This window comes from Streptopelia decaocto (assembly GCF_964273445.1).
Source record: "Streptopelia decaocto genome assembly, chromosome: 20".
NCBI classification, from domain to species: domain Eukaryota; kingdom Metazoa; phylum Chordata; class Aves; order Columbiformes; family Columbidae; genus Streptopelia; species Streptopelia decaocto.
The window spans coordinates 1,201,876-1,214,128 of record NC_138675.1 but is presented as its reverse complement, the minus strand read 5'-3'; positions in this window follow the sequence as shown (position 1 = coordinate 1,214,128).

Below are 12,253 nucleotides of genomic sequence, written 5' to 3'. Positions count from 1 at the left end.
TAAGAGAATCACCCAGCAAAACAAACACTGGGTGTTTAGGAAAGCACGACCAGCCACGTCCCGTGGCACTCACACAGCGGACAGCCTGACCCGCTGTGTTTTTCAGGACTAGACACAATCTTCAGCCACAAATGCAGCAAGGAGATGAGTTTTGATCCTGCCCTGTGGTGATGCTATGGATGAGGGGGATGTGAAACCAGAACCATCGAGGAAGTCCAAGTTAACAGTGCTGCAGAGTGCTCCATTCTGGTTGTGGTGAGGAGGCATCTTGCTAGGTTGGCAGTATGGATGGCTGTAGCTCATCTCTGCATATTCTGGCAGCAGCTGCCAGAAGTGAATTCCAGTTAATCCTTCTAGACATCTCGAAAAAAAACCCTGGGGAGCCATTACAACCCCTGGTACCTGTGACTGGCTGTAACATTGTCCTGATGGTTGGCCAAGCCATCCTCCAGCCCTTCCTAGTCCAGTCACTAGGGAGGTTTGGGGGACTGGGAATGTCCTGATCACCTTGATGGACCAACCCATCACTACAGGAGAACCTTGCTCTGCCGTGGCCAAAGGAAGCTGGCACTCAATGTGGGGCTGCAGCAGCACATTTTCTTGGTGGTCCTCTTTGTGCATCACAGGTCTGACCATGCTGTCACCCAGCACAGGGCCACCGAGGAACAAGAGAGGCACGAATTTGTGGTGACCACGCCAAGGGTGAGCACGTCTAGCTCACTGCAATGGCCAGATCGTGCTGGCTGGGACACGCCACTAGAGGGGGACACAGCCACGTGTAATGGGACGTGGCCACTGGCCACGAGCGTGGACCTGTGGGCCAGACTCAGTGGCCCAGTGACCAGGTGGCCATCATGAGCCATTGCCGCCTCTGACCTTCTGGACGTAGATTACCCAAGGTGCTTACAGCCACCTCATACCCAGCCAAAGGAAGGCAACGTGTGTGTCAAAATCTTCGGCTCTTTGGTTGATGGCGAAGCCAACGGCTGTGGTGTGGGATGGGGTGGACTTCGCTCTTCACTCTTCCAGCTCATCATTGGTGTGACTCCAGAGGTTGGCTGATGTTTTCCAGATCTGTAAATCCTGAAAACCCTGCATTGGGTCTGCTCAGTGTGTGGAGTGAGCATACGGCATGGTGGGATGTGACCTGTGGGCAAGATCCAAACCTGACTCAAATAAGAAGAAGAGTTTCAAGAGTTTTTCACTTTATCTTTCCCTTTACTGTGGCATCTTTTTAAAAAGAGATCACTAAATTGGGATAACTGGGCTGTGGCATGTCTGGTGTTGTGACCTGCAGCCTCCTGCTTCTCTTTCTTTACAGACCTTTTCTTGGGAACTCTTACCTGCAGTGACTTCTGATGGTACAGCTGGTTTGATCTTGGGTTTACACCGAAGACCTAAAGGTGGGGCAGGGTTTCAGAGTAACCTAAAAGAGGATGGGACATTATTCCTACTAAATTGTAGTGGAGTCAATGCTTAATTCTTCAGCCAACTTGGAAAGCTACAGTGTTGTGGATCAAATTCCCTAAACAAGGATTATACCTGGATGTGGATGAAGCTGCTGATCTTCTCTTCACCTGGAAGTGAGGTAGCTGTTTGCATGGTTGTAGAGTCTGTGTGCTGAGCGGAGTCAGAGGCATGATGCCCAGCTATAGACACGTGGTGAAAAGAGGACCAGCATGTTCAGAGGGGGACGTAGAGCCCATCTATGGCATTTGATTCCCTGGGTGTGTTTCACATGCTCAGTCAGCCATGGATGATGTCTGAGGACGGGGCAAGGAGGAGTGTCCCTCCCAGCTGCTTGTGAGTGTCAGGGGGCACGTACATCTTTGGTGATACTCTGTTGAACACCTGCAGTATGGACATGGGTGGTCGGGATGGACGTGGGACTTGCACATGTGTGTTTGTGTACGTGTGTTTGGATGAGATAACTGACGCCATGGCATGTCTCCAGCAGTGACGTTTCACGTGGCATATCTTGTCCTGTGCACCATCCGTCTCAGCCTCAGCAGGCAAAAGGTCTGATGAAGGTGCCTGATATCAATTTAAACAAATCTCTGCAAGTGAGCAGTGATGGTAGAGGATCCTGGTACCTGCAGGTGCACGTAAATATGCAGAAGCTCAGCAGAGATGTCTAGGGAAGGCCAAAGCCTCTGTATCTAAGTCTCTCCTAATTAAGTTTTTCTCTGGACAAAACTGGGGCTGTTACAAGAGGCACTAGCACATGCAGTTTGATGGACAGCTTATGATTTTGTCAAAACCCATGCAAAACCCCACATTTTCCTCGAATGTTTTCCAATCAGGCATAGAAATTTTGCTTTTCATCTGAAGGCAAAAATTACTTGAATTCCGAAATAAAGTAGATGAATTTAAGTTGGTGGCTTGCAATTCCAAGCAGATAATAATAGTGAAATTACTTTGCATTGTGTTAGCTAATTTGCTAAATCTTACAGTCATTTCTCCTACTCAGATGGTACATACTTTATTTACTAGATTTATTGCTAACTGAAACCCTCCATAGCAGTGAAATTACTTAGGGTTTCTTTAGTATGAATTATTATGGATTTCTGCAATTGATTGCACAATGAATAGCTCTTTTTATCACTCCGGAGAAATGTAGGGATGGGATTTCATGCCATTAACTTTTATGGGAGTTCAATGTCAGGGCTCCTCGGGGAGCTTTGAAAATCACAGCCCTTAATTTTTAATTTTCAGTCCTATAAACAATGCTATTTATTTGGGTGTGCCTGTGAGCTGAGGGCCAGTCAAACATCATTTCTTCTTAGGCCCTGCCAAACACTGGATCGCTCAAAGTTTATTATTTTAATCTGTAGTTACAGTGGAAGAGCTGAGCCTTGATGCACAACCCGATCCTGTGCTGTCCTTCCCCTGGTTCCTCACCCTCCTCAGCTCCATTTGATGCTTTTGGCCAAGGACTCATGCCTGGACCTAGATAAGGGCTCGGAGATGTGACATGTAAGAGCCAAAAGGGTTGTTTTGGGAGGAGCATTTGCTCCTGTTAGGCCAAGCCTGGGCACCTACAGCCACTGCAGTGGCTTGGAGGAGCCAAACTGGGTTTTGGAGGAGTCTGTGGCCATGGTGCTCACCAGGAGGGTGCAAGTTCACAGTCAGGTACTGCACAGGGCTGATCCCAAGAACTTGGAAGCAGCTAAGAAAATCGGTGAGGAAGCATCTTTCTGGAGAGGAGGTAGGAGGCAGAAGAAGTTGGGGAAAGTCACAGAATCCCAGAATGTCAGGGGTTGAAGGGCCCTGGAAAGCTCATCCAGTGCAATCCCCCCATGGAGCAGGAACACCCAGCTGAGGTTACACAGGAAGGTGTCCAGGCGGGTTGGAATGTCTGCACAGAAGGAGACTCCACAACCCCCTGGGCAGCCTGGGCCAGGCTCTGACACCCTCACCCCCAACAAGTTTCTTCTCGTATTTAAGTGGAACCTCCTGTGTTCCAGTTTGCACCCATTGCCCCTTGTCCTGTCACTGGTTGTCACCAGAAGAGCCTGGCTCCATCCTCCTGACACTCCCCCTTTCCATATTGATCCCCAGGAATGAGTCCCCCCTCAGTGTCCTCTTGTCCAGCTCCAGAGCCCCAGCTCCCTCAGCCTTTCCTCACACGGGAGATGCTCCACTCCCTTCAGCATCTTGGTGGCTGCGCTGGACTCTCTGCAGCAGTTCCCTGTCCTGCTGGAACTGAGGGGCCACAGCTGGACACAAGATTCCAGGTGTGGTCTCCCCAGGGCAGAGCAGAGGGGCAGGAGAACCTCTCTGACCTACTGACCACCCCCTTCTAACCCACCCCAGGTCCCATTGGCTTCCTGGCCACAAGGGCCCAGTGCTGGCTCATGGTCACCCTGCTCTCCCCAGGACCCCCAGGTCCCTTTCCCTACACTGCTCTCTAATAGGTCATTCCCCAACTTACACTGGAACCTGGGGTTGTTCCTGCCCACATTCAAGACTCTACACTTGCCCTTGTTCTATTTCATTACATTTTTCCCCGCCCAGCTCTCCAGCCTGTCCAGGTCTCTGATGGCAGCACAGCTTCCAGTGTCACCCACTCCTCCCAGCTTGGTGTCACCAGCAAACTTGCTGACAGTCACTCTATTCCCTCATCCAAATAATTGATGAATATATTGAATAGTACTGGTCCCAGTACCGACTCTTGAGGGTCTCCACTAGATACAGGCCTCTAACTGGACTCTGCCCCATTGACCACTACTCTGTGTAGCATTTGGTCCTGTGGAGATCATGTGTTTTAGTCTTTTTCATCTGCAACTAAGACCAGAGCTGGCACCCCATGCCCAATACCTGCAGCTTTGGGAATGGGAACCCATAACATGATCTTTGCTTTTCTCAAGAGAAACAGCATTAAATCTCATGTTTTGCCTTAGGGGACATGCATCCACCCAGAAGTGTCCCAGGCGGCTCCCACTGCAATGACCTTATTGCCCTGACTCACATCTTCCTGGCCCGGCTTCTCCTGCTGGCAGGGTGCTGGAGCCCCTCCCTTCCCAGTCCTGGGCGACGGGACCCATGACACAGCCTGGCACCACCTTTGCCATCCATCAGCTGAGGAGCAAATTTGCCCCGTGCAGTTGCTTGTAGCCAACCCAGCAGCTCTCATCCTCTGCAGGACCTCTGGGCAAACCCAGAGGTGTTTGTACCCAACTGAGTAGTGGCCATGGGTTAAATTTGATTGCAACGCTTGGGAAGGTCACAAAAAATAGGCTGAGTGAAAACTAACATCATCCTGTATTCAAGGAAGGCAAAGCCCAGGGATGCAGGCTGTCTCCTCGCCCTTGTCTGCAGCCTGTAGTTCACCATTCCATCCCCTGTACCAAGAACACAACATGCAGTACCCCGGGTTTGGGTGGGGAAAGGGTTAATGGGGGTCCTCATCCCATTTGGAGCCAGACCTGGGTGATGGGGAGGAACTGGGGACTCATGAAGAGGGGCTGGAAACTTGCAGCATCTGAGGCAGTGGGATGTGGGGACATGGTCCTTGGTCCTCTGCCCTCTGGCAAGGGGCGTGTTGCTCTGGAACTGAGACTCTGATTTCCTGCAACAATGGGGAATGGGAGAAAGGGCTTGCAAGTGAGGGGAGGCACTTGCCCCAACTGGGGAAGATCATTTGACTTGGAGGCAGCATCCTCATTGATCCTGGTGGCCTGTCAGCTGATCTTGGTCCATTAGCTCATACCAGGCTGTGGCACGCAACGCTGAGGTCTGTTAGGCTGGGCTAATGAGGTCCAGGACCCAAGAGAGGCTTTAAGGACCAGGCAGCCCTGAGCATCTCCCACCACCACGCACCCTTCCACGCTCAGCGGTCTCAGGTGGGAGACTCCTGGGTGACCCCTCACTGCCAGGTGAGCCCTTGTTTGTGCAGTTGCCCGGCGGATGAGATGTATTTATAGCTGTTGTTAAATCATAGCCTTGCAGCTGAGGGACTGGGCTGCTTCCAAGGACTGCTCACGCCGATCTGGCGGGGGAAGGAGGCAGGTTACATATTTACACATTAGTTTAAAATGTGGATTCTTTCCCTCGGGGGCCCAGAATGGCTCATAGGCAGCTGCTCCAGCCATCAGCTCAGCTCGTATTTATTTGTGTTTTTCAAACATTTAGTCAGTATTTACACAATAGACGCAATATTAGTAATATCTGCAATAATTTATATGATACCAAATGGGATTTCTCGCGGCCAATGGGCTGCCTGGGGACTTGGCCCTTACTCCCTGTTAAAAGCTCGAAAAAGTACAAATTAACAAGCCGTAAAATAACGTCTTCATAAAAGAACAGGGGAAAAAAGGCCAGATCCTGGGAGGTGAAGAGTGATCGTGACAGCCCCGAGGGCTGCCGGGGATGGAGAGCGCTCAACACCTGTGACAACCAGGGCTCAGCTGTCCTGCGAGCAGGACGAAGGATCCGACGTGGCACTCCTGGCGTGGACATTGTCATTGTGTCACGGAGGGAGCTGCAGTGAACTGTGTCCGGGTGCTGGTGGCAGCAGGGGAAACCCCGTGTCCTCCAGGCAGTGGCCAGGGACCACATGCCACCCAGGGTGGAAATACCTTGGCTTCCCCATCTCCCCCTCCTGCAGGTGCTCGTGGTTGGAGGACACAGCGTAGCTTTGGGTCAGGGATGGAGCAGGGGGCAGGTGCCAGCAGCAAGGCCCAGGAGGGAAACCAGTGCACATCCATCATCTCCACGGTTGGACCCAGCTTCCACCCTGCTGCTCTGGGCACGGTGCTGCTGCAGCGACCAATAAAGTGACCACCGCACCCTGGGGACACATTTCCCGGCGAGACAGACTGCAATGAGAATGTATGGGGAACACCTTAATGTAGGCTGATCTTTCCCCAGCTTCCTCCTGAAAAGCAAGAAATGGAAGCGTTGCATAGAGGGGGCTGTGGTTTGGACTTGGCTGCTGTTTAGTCCTGAAGTTTCGGGTCATCCATGAGCAAAAGCTATTTTGCCAAACCCCAATGTTGTGCATCAACACCAGACCCTCTTTTTATTTCCTGGGCATGTTTGCCCTTGGAAAATGTGGTTTCCCAGCCTGTATCTTCCCCAGCATGTTCTTCCCTCTGCCAGGTGCCCCTCCACCGAGCGCCCTGCCCTGCACCTCCAGCGTGGCTCCATGCTCCAAGGGGCTCTCTGCACACAGGTTTTGAAGGCTCTGTATCTTCATGCAAAGTTGCAAAGCCCTGAATCTCATTTCCTTTAGCAGATCCCCTGCAAAGTCTCCAACCTGTGCTAGAGGCAGATCAGGGTGGGAATACTGGGAAATATGGGCCATCCCCTGCTCTCCTGCCACACCATCCTCAGAGGCTGCCCCCAGCACCTTGCACCCTACAGCAAGAGACATTACACCAAAGGTTACTTTTCTCTGCTGAAATTCTCCTGGCAAAGGCTTCACTTCCCCCTGAGGCAGCCTCAGCACCCTGGGGACAGCTCGGTCCCACTCCTGCAGCCCCGGCAGTGATGGCACACGGCTGCTCACGGGCCGCCAGGGGCTCTGGGAGGGTTAGAGAAATCAACCATTGGCACCCACCCTGCTTTCTTTCCCCTTTGCACCTCCCCTCCCACCCTCTCCCGACACCAGGGAACGTTGCCATTTCATCTGCCATCAACAGCCATCCTGGCCATCACAGCCCACTCTTCGGACACTGCCCCTGGTCCAAGGGGTTGTCCTCCTCCTCCTCCATCTCCCACTCCTGCCCTTTGGCCAGGGGTACGAGCCGCTCGGCTGTGGCCGTGGCACAGGCCAGAGTGACGGTGGCCGGAGGCGATGGTGTGCGGAGGTGGTGGCAAGTGTTTGGGGATGCAGGGTGGGGTTTTGCAGGATAACGTAACTGCAGGGCACATGGTCCAGGGGGGCCGGGAGCGTGAGGAGGCGTGTGTTGTATTTCAAGCAGCTCCACACTGTCTCTGCCTCTGCAGCCACTTGCCATATTCAAACCAGATGCAATATCCGCTTGTCAGCAGCGCAGCGTGCATGGGGGGATTTCATTCATATGTTTTGGACCTATCCCAAGCCAAACAAATGATGGAAAGGCGCAATTAACCCAATCTCAAATCTAATCCGCTCTGAGTGCCTCTCTGTCCTGGGCTCTGCTGGTCCACGTGGTGGTGACTTGCCTCCAGATATGTGTGAGGAGACGTCGGACACTTGGGCAATAAAGCAAATGACAGGAGTTGGAAATTGGGGACTGATGGTGGTGCTGCTGCTAGAGTAGGCTGAGCCCAAAGTGAAGTGACATGCTTGGGTGGCAGGAGCCTTGCAGCAGCACGTGGCTGGGAATATATGGCATGAGGCTGAGATCATGAGTGGGAAGGGACCAGGTCACACACACCACCATCTCCATGGTGATGGCTGTGGGACAGCAGAGTAGGGACAGAGGTGATCTACAGAGAGCAGGAGGTCTGAGGTCTTTGGTGAGCTATGGCAGGTCCGAGGTGATCACAAGAGCCTCTGGTTGTTCTCATGTGGACTCCCCAGCCCTGTTCACCAGGTATGTTGCCACGGCCAAAGCGGGCAAGAAATGTGCCTGTTTCCACCAATGGCTCTGCTTAGTTCAGAGCCGACTCCACAGAGCCATCAGATGAGCCCTCTGAACCCTTTCAGGCTTCAACACACCAGTTCCCCTTTTCATGTTCCTCTTGCTGTGAGCCGCTTGTGTCTCCTACCCCTGCCAGCACCCTGCAGGAGCACCCTTCCAAAAAGGGCTTTTGGCGGATCCGTAGGCTTTGCTTTCTCTTCAGCATGGTGTCCATCCTGCAGGAGAGAGGAAAGGCTCTTGCACACCTCTTCCATGGCCGTCCTGACAAGGGATGTCTTCTAAATGCAAACTCTCTTCCTAGTTTTCCAGCTTTCTATCTCTTTGTTTAGGATTATCTGAGAGGCCCTTGAGCTTTGAGTCCATCTGAGTCTCATGGGTTATCCTGGGGGATGCTCAGGGCCCTCTCGGGAGAGCATCGCTGTGGAAAGGTGTTGCATGAAGAAAATGGCTGTGGTGCTGCACAGGGAGCCCAGTGGAAACATCCCCGGGAGCACCACTGGCTTCCCTTCAAATTCACAGGTTCTTTCTCCATCTTGAGTGGACTCCAGGCCTTGGGGAAATGCTGTCTCCATTCAGGTCCCAGGGAAGGTGTCTGGATTTGGGATTTGCAGGTGGGGAGGGGGATTTGGCATTCTGCTGGGTTGGGCTTGCTAGCTCGGAAATAGCTCAAATTTTGCAGCACAGAGCTTCCAAGCTGCTGTCAGAGCTCAGGGAACCTCCTGACCTTGTGCACAGCTTCTCTGTATGACAGGGACACTCCAGCTATGTCCTGGGTCATGGGAGGGACCTTTCTCATCCAGCCCTGCTCATGATAGAAAAGCACATCATGGTGGACACGACATAGGTGGGATACTAGGAAAGCACATCACTGAGAAATGGACCCAGGATGCTCACTGATCCATCACCCATCCTGACTCCATCCTTACCTACTGCTTGGCCAGGCATGCACCTATCCCTCCCTCTCTGCCTACACCTGCAGTGACAAATGCCCATCTTCTCCTGCAGGCAATCTTTAATGAGCTCCATCCCCTGTGTCTTTGCTCTCCCGTCTCCCCTGCCCAGCACAGGGTGATCTTGCTCCGAGGTCCCACTTCTCCCACTGCCGTTGCCCTGCTTGCTCTCTCTCAACTGCAAGGGTGGTCCTGCTCTGCAGCCCCGAGCTCTGCTCTCCTCTCTCAGATTCTTGCAATGCTGACAGCTCCGAGGAAGACCAGGACAGTCCCTTCATCTCAGGGCAGCCTTGTTCCTGCCAGGGCCTCCCTGTCAGCTTAGCAAGCTGTTTGGGCTGAATTTCTCTGTCTGGGTCTCTTTATAGCTCATTTCATTACATCTGTCCAGATGCCTGGCAACCGAACAGGCATTGTGGCCCAATGATGGCAGCCAGCAAGGCCACATGGCTCTCTGCATGTCCTACGGCTATTTGCCTGGGATAAGGATCATGCTCCAGCACAGACGTTCTTTGCCTGAGTCGTCCCACACAGGCGTGGCTCGGGCTGGTGCTGGGGACACATCTGGCCCTTGTCACAAGCCACAGTTATGTTATAGATACTGGTTTCTTCCTGGGAGCCGGCCAATCCAAATGCAGATGAGAAATGTGGGGAACTAACTCCAAGCCCCTCCAGCACCCTGCTCATGGAGCCTCACCCTGGGTAGAGGTTGGGCTCCGTGGGACCTCCAGTAGGACTGGGTGATGAGCTAAGCCCATGTAGCATCTCACATTGGCCCCTGACACTTAGAGCTGCTCTTCAGGACCCTCCACAAGTCCTGAACCCCCTGAAGCGAAGCCTCAACGAGCAGGAATGAACTTTCAGAAACACATTGCCCAAGCCTTCTCCTGGGTCTGATGTGCACAGCAATGACCAGTTCCAGGCCACCTTCCCAGGCTGAGTGTTGACTCTTATGCCAGAGTCATAGGGGTTTCTCCAGACCAAGCTCACTGGTGTGGGTCATAACTGGTATTTCATCCAAACTGGATGAGTTTCTCTGATTCTCCCTCTGCTGAAGCTCTGGGCAAGGGGAGCAGGAGGGTCGATGTAGTTAGGAGTGGGATGTACAGACAGTAGATAGCCAGACAAACACTCCAGGGGAGAGGGAAGATGGAAAACAGCCCACACCCCCACATCTGGAAGTGGAAAGAGAAGCTGGTTGTTTTCAGAAAGAGATTGTTCTGATGTGAAAAGGCTCCTTGGCACAATAGTGTGATCTCTCTTGATGTGGCTCCTCCCTGCAGCTCCATAACATATGAACAGAAACCTGTCTGTAAATGTGTGAAGTGGCTATTCCACCGTCAAGGGGAAAAAAAAGTGCTATTGTGTCATTTGCAGCCATGCACATTTCGGGTAAAATCATGCTTGTCCCCATCGGTGTTGCCATACTTGAAGATGCCTGGCCACACCTGGGACAAACACACACGAGCAGAGAGTGCTCAAGTCCTTCAATGCCAAAGGTGAGGAAATCACCAGCTCTCAATAACCAGCAGTCCCAGAGCCGGAGTGTCTTTGTTGCTCCACGCACATCCCAGCAGACAAGCCTGTGGATGCAGTGTCTAGCTAGCGCTGTGTTCCCTGTCTTCCCACCCACCTTCCTTCTCATCTTCTCACCTCATCTCTGCTGGGCTGTTCTTGGTTTCACAAGCTTACATGGAGAGTGCCAGATGAGTTGCATTCCAAGATATTGTTAAGGATCCCTCGTGAGCCTGCCTCCCTGCCACTTCCACTTCATGACACCAGGTCACAGCCCTGTGTCTGGTGCACATGGCCACATCTGCCTGGACCTGCAGCTCAGCCAGGGGACTGGGTATCACCCGTCACTTCTTCCCTGCCTCCAAATCCGGGGAGCCACACAGACCCCAGCAGGGCCCTCCCAAGTGGACACCAGGTCATAGTCCCCCACAAAGACCAGGGGGTCTGCTGGGCGGGCAAGGGGAACCACAGGGCATCTTTCCTCCACCACGCGGAGCAGAGCCCATGTGGGGAGGGTGCCCAAGGTAGCCAGGAGTCTGCAGAGAGGAAAGTGGCTCTACTGTGCACTTGCAAAGTGTACATGGGTGAGGACCTGTCAGGTCACAAGTCTGGCTTTAAAAATTAGATGAAGGCAAAGCACACACTGTCCATGCTCCTTAGATGCCATCTGCAAGTGGCATGCTGCAAGGAAGTCTTTACAGAAGGGGATGAAGAAGAAGAATGCGGCCTTTCTTCACTAATCCCCTGACTCCAGCAGCTGGATCTTGAAGGAAACAGCATATCCTGCAAAATGTGTGCTGAGGGTTGGCCAGACCACAGCATCATTGGAAACCTGGTCTCTTGCTGTGCTGCTGGGATTTACCTGGACCATCAAGACAAGGGCCTCTGGGCATGGCCATGGCCGTTGGGTCCCTTCATGCACATGGGGCGGTGGTTGATGTTGGAGCTTCCTCTTGTATTTGAGTTGATGGGAAGGTCCTGGATCGGATTTTCGCACTAGGAAAGGCGTCGGGCACTGCGGGGCCTCCGTGCCAAGAGCACGTGCTGTGACACTTGCACATGTGTGAGGATAGGATGGCTTCCTCCGTGGTGGGGCTTCGAGTCCTTTGCCAGTGCTGGACCTCAGAAATTTCCTTCTCCCAGTGCAGTCAGAGACCATCTCCACTGGAAACCACCTCGGCAGCTGGACAGGGACGTGGGGCGGTCGAACTCCATCTAGTGGCACATCTGGGCCTCGGCATGGCTGGACCATCTCCATCCCAGCCGCTCCACAGCCCGGACGCTTGGAGCAACCAGTCGGCCCAGTCCTTGGCCACATGAACTGAAACACCAGCAGATTGCTCCCTGCTCCTTGTCCCTGTCCCCAGGCTGTCTTGCTGTGTGCGGAGCAGTTTTGGAAGAGTGTTTTGTAGCAGCGATCTGTTTACGAGTAAGGTAAACAGCTGATGCAGCGGGGTATCTGCAGTGACGGCTTTGCTTCATCATCCAGTGGGGACAGCCAATGAGAAAGCAAGTTGGGATTTGGCTGTTTCAATGGGACAGTCCAGCTGGCAACTTGTGCACATTTGTCCCTTCCAGGGGTTACAGATGTGTGCTGGACACTGTGGGAATGGGATTTTATAACAGTAATTAGTTTATTCCTGAGGTAAGCAGTATAAATAGGAGAAAAATTTGTTTCCTGTTCCAATGCAAATAACCAACTGGCAGCCAGTTGGATAA